Source organism: Phacochoerus africanus, chromosome 1 (assembly GCF_016906955.1).
Source record: "Phacochoerus africanus isolate WHEZ1 chromosome 1, ROS_Pafr_v1, whole genome shotgun sequence".
In the NCBI taxonomy this organism is placed as follows: domain Eukaryota; kingdom Metazoa; phylum Chordata; class Mammalia; order Artiodactyla; family Suidae; genus Phacochoerus; species Phacochoerus africanus.
In genome coordinates, this window is record NC_062544.1 from 242,360,437 (window position 1) to 242,365,099 (window position 4,663).

Here is a 4,663-nt window from a genome sequence, read left to right on the forward strand (position 1 = left end):
TAGAAGATAGGCATGGAGTTCCTGCTGTGACGCAGTGGGTTAATGATCCAACTTATCTCTGTGTAGGCTCTGGTTGGATCCCTGGCCTGGGCAGTGGATTAAGGATCTGGTGTTGCTGCAGCTGTGGTGTAGGGTGATTAAAAAAGAAGGAACAAAAAAAAGAAGATAAGCAGCATGGGCTTGTGATTTAAGTCTCAGATCTGGAATCTAATGACTGTATATTTTGAGCAAGTTATTTATCCCTACTATGCTTCAATATATTTATTTATATATATATACACACATATACACCTCATTTTTTCTCTATATGCAAGTTACATATGTATGTTACATATATATTGTATATGTAACATATACATGCATTATATATTATACATGTTATTTGTATATTATGTATGTATATATGCATATATATAGTTATACATGTAAATCAGACTAATGCTATTTGTGAAAAATTAGGATAATCATTGTATGATTATTATATAAAGTCAAATATAAAAAAGAAATTTTTTTTACTTTTTTTAATTACTCAATGAATTTATTACATTTATAGTTGTACAATGATCATCATAATCCACTTTTATAGTATTTCCATCTCACAACCCCAGCACATTTCCCCACCCCCAACCTCTCTCCTTTGGAAACCATAAGTTTTTCAAAGTCTGTAAGTCGGTATCTGTTCTGCAAAGAAGTACAGTCTGTCCTTTTTTCAGATTCCCCATGTCAGTGAAAGCATTTGATGTTGGTGTCTCATTGTCTGACTGACTTAGCATGATAATTTCTAGGTCCATCCATGTTGCAAAAAAATGCCAGTATTTTTTTCCTTTTAATGGCTAAGTGATATTCCATTGTGTATATGTACTACATCTTCTTGATCTTGATCCACTCCTCTGTCGATGGACATTAAGTTGTTTCCATGTGTTGGCTATTGCAAATAGTGCTGCAATGAACATTGGAGTACATGTGTCTTTGCAAGTCATGGTTTTCTCTGGATAGATGCCCAGGAGTGGGATTTCTGGGTCAAATGGTAATTCTATGTTTAATTTTCTGAGGAATCTCCATACTGTTTTCCACAGTGGTTGCACCCATTTACAATCCCACCAACAGTGTACTAGGGTTCCTTTTTCTCCACACCCTCTCCAGCACTTATTGTTTGTAGACTTTTAGATGATGGCCATTCTGGCTGGTGTAAGGTGGTACCTCAGAGTGGTTTTGATTTGCATTTCTCTAAAAATGAATGATGTTGAACATCTTTTCATGTGTTTTTTGGCCATCCATATGTCTTCTTCGGAGAACTATCTGTTTAGATCTTCTGCCCATTTTTTGGTATTGAGCTGCAGAAAGTGTTAATAAATTTTGGAGATTAATCCCTTGTCAGTCGATTCATTTGCAAATATTTTCTCCCCTTCTGTGGGTTGTCTTTTCATTTTGTTTAGGGTTTCCTTTGCTGTGCAGAAACTTTTAAGTGTAATTAAGTCCCATTTGTTTATTTTTGTTTTTATTGTCATTATTATTAAGAGGTGGATCTGAGAAGATGTTGCTGTGGTTTATGTCAGAGAGTGCTTGGCCTGTGTTTTCCTCTAAGAGTTTTATAGTATCTGGTCTTATATCTAGGTTATAAAAAAGAAATTTCTAAATATTTTCTGGGCCAAAGAGAATACAAATACATAGAGGGCACCATTCACATAGTTTATAACACATGTATACTTCTAAAGTTCTGCAATGCAATAGTCCTATAAGTTACAAAAAGTTTTAAAACAAATATTTTATTTTATGTTATTTTATTTTGTCTTTTTAGGGCTGCACCCACTGCTTATGGAGGTTCCTAGGCTAGGGGTCGAATCAGAGATATAGCCGCTGGCCTATGCCACAGCCACAGCAATGCCAGATCTGAGCCACATCTGTGACCCATACCATACTCATGGCAACACCAGATCCTTAACCCACTGAATGAGGCCGGAGATCCAACCTGCGTCCTCATGGATACTAGTCAGATTCATTTCCACTGAGCCATGATGGGAACTCCTAAAACAAATATTTTAAATTTATAAGTATTAGTCATTTTATAAGTTCCTCAAGGTTTGTAGATGAATGAGTATTTCCAGTGAGTATTAGACTGATTTTTTTCTCCCATTACCCTGTGGAAATCAGTGCTTAGACCCTTAGGATTACAGAATTTGAGAGCCAGTAGGAAGAACACAGAATGTCTGGCTCAATCTCAATTTTTTTTTTTTCCTTTTTGGGTTGCCCCAAGGCATACGGAGTTCCCAGGTCTGGGATCAGATCCCAGCCATATCTGTAACCTATACCAAAGCTGTGGCAAGGCCAGATCCTTAACCCACTGTGCTGGGCCTAGGGATACAACCTTAATCCCAGAGCTCCAGAGACACCTTCAATCCTGTTGGACCACAGTAGGAACTCCTCAGTATCTATAAATGAGGAAACTGAATGTTAGCAAAGGGATTTATCTAACTTCATACACTTTGTGCCCCCTCCTCCACAAGCTAGACACTATAACTTTAAAAAGTACTTTCACACAGCATGATTCCTAATTCTTTGTGGCCAATGGCACTCTGACCAAAGGTGGAGTAGGACAGGGGTCCACAGTTGCAGCCTGACCCTCAGGCGTGGCAGACCTGGTAGAGCCACCATAAGAAGGCAAAAAATCTAAGGTTCTACAAAACGAATAGTCTAGGAGGCCAGAGGAAGATAACAGATTTGGCTCTGAAAAGATTGTGGGTTTTTTTTTTTTTTTCCTGTCTTTTTGACTTTTCTAGGGCCACTTCCCATGGCATATAGAGGTTTCCAGGCTAGGGGTCTAATCGAAGCTGTAGCTGCTGGCCTACGCCAGAGCCACAGCAACACAGGATCAGAGCCGCATCTGCGACCTACACACCACAGCTCACGGCAACGCCGATCCTTAACCCACTGAGCAAGGCCAGGGATCGAACCCACAACCTCATGGTTCCTAGTCGGATTCGTTAACCACTGCGCCATGACAGGAACTCCTCTGAAAAGATCTTTTAACAATGCAACCCAAAGCGTTCTTATTTTTTAAGAATCAGGGACACATATTTTTCAGGGTTTATGTTCAAGACAAGAAAAGGAGAGAATTCTCTCCTCTCTCCTATCATCTTAGCATCCTGATCCCAGGATCCACGGGCAGATTCCTAGTCTATTGATTCAGAAATCTGGGAGATCCTGGAAGCTCCTGGAAGCTCTTCAAGGACAGAGCTGTCAAGTAACTTGGTAACCAAGGCTGTTGTAATCAAAGGTGTTGTTGCAGAATCATAAACCTAGCCCTCCCTTGAATAGAAACCAACCAAGATTGTGGAAGATTTGACTTCCAGGAGACTTTAAGCCTCATCATAACTCTGAAATTCATTAGCATGTGAAATGACACACCCTCCAGCATGGTGACAGTTGACAATTGCCATGACAACAACCAGAAAAGCCCTTGCAAGGAGGACGAAAAAGAGAGTTGCATCAGTTCCAGGTCCAAGCCACACCTGTGTTCTGGTATAAGTCATGAATATTCCTCCCATTCTTTCCAATTCCTCTTTTAGTCTGACCCTCCCCCAATACATTTGGCATTGCCAGTTGGGTTGGGAAGTTGATTTTTGAACTAGGTTCCAAGTTCTCCATTCTTTGGCTACTGAATAAAGTTTGTGCTCTTCCAGTCACAGCATGGGTTTGGTTGCTCCTGGCAAATCTGATAGAAAAAGAACCTCTTTGGCTGAGACAGCAACCTTGTGGGACTGGGACCCTGGCATGGTATGGGTCCCAGTCCAAAAATTTGTTAACACTGACTCAGTTTCATCAACAGTTAAGTGGAGGATGTGGCGAGGATGAAGTGAGGAGTCTATGAAACACCTAGTATGGTGCCTGACAAGCAGAAGAACTCTATTCAAGGCTTGCTATTATTGTTAGTTTGGACAAGTGTTAGACAGAGGTGTACTTTTTCCCCATTTGCTTCTGTGTCACTTCACTATCAGAAACAGCTCCTGGTCTCAATCATCTTAGAATGAAATAAAACTTCCGTTGTATCCTCTTTGGCTGTCTACAGAGCAAAGACAGGAACAAGCCAGGGCACATGTCAGGAACTGATCCCCTGACCACTCGTTCCCTCTTCTCCATCCCAAAATCCTAATAACGAGTCCAAAGGAAACAATGCTGGGCCAAAATTACTCAAACAATTGCATGTGTTCTTCGCTTTTATCGCCAGTCACAAGAATTTCCGGTATCCTTTTAATTCAGAATTAATTCTTTCTCGGGGAGCAATATGACATAAATTAGAATTGATTTAGTACCAAACAGCACAGCATAGCAGAGAGAGCCCCAAGGAGAGCCGTGGAGAACCTGGATCTCTAGATCGGTAAACTTGGGTAGCTCGCTTTCCCTCTGCCGTCCTCAGATTCTCCATTCCTTAAAAGAACAGGGTTGTACTAGAGCATGTCCTCAAATCCTGAGTCTCACCCAGCTCCAACTAAAAAAAAAAAAAAAAACCCAACGACATCAACAGAAGAAAACGAATTTATTTCCTTGAATATCGAAAAAATGAAAAGTGCAAGCGTGAACCCAAATAGCCTTGGCCTCCGAGCGCCGGAAGCGCCCCCACCAACTGGCGGCGCTGCAGGGAGGTGGCGAGGAGCAGGAGGGGCCG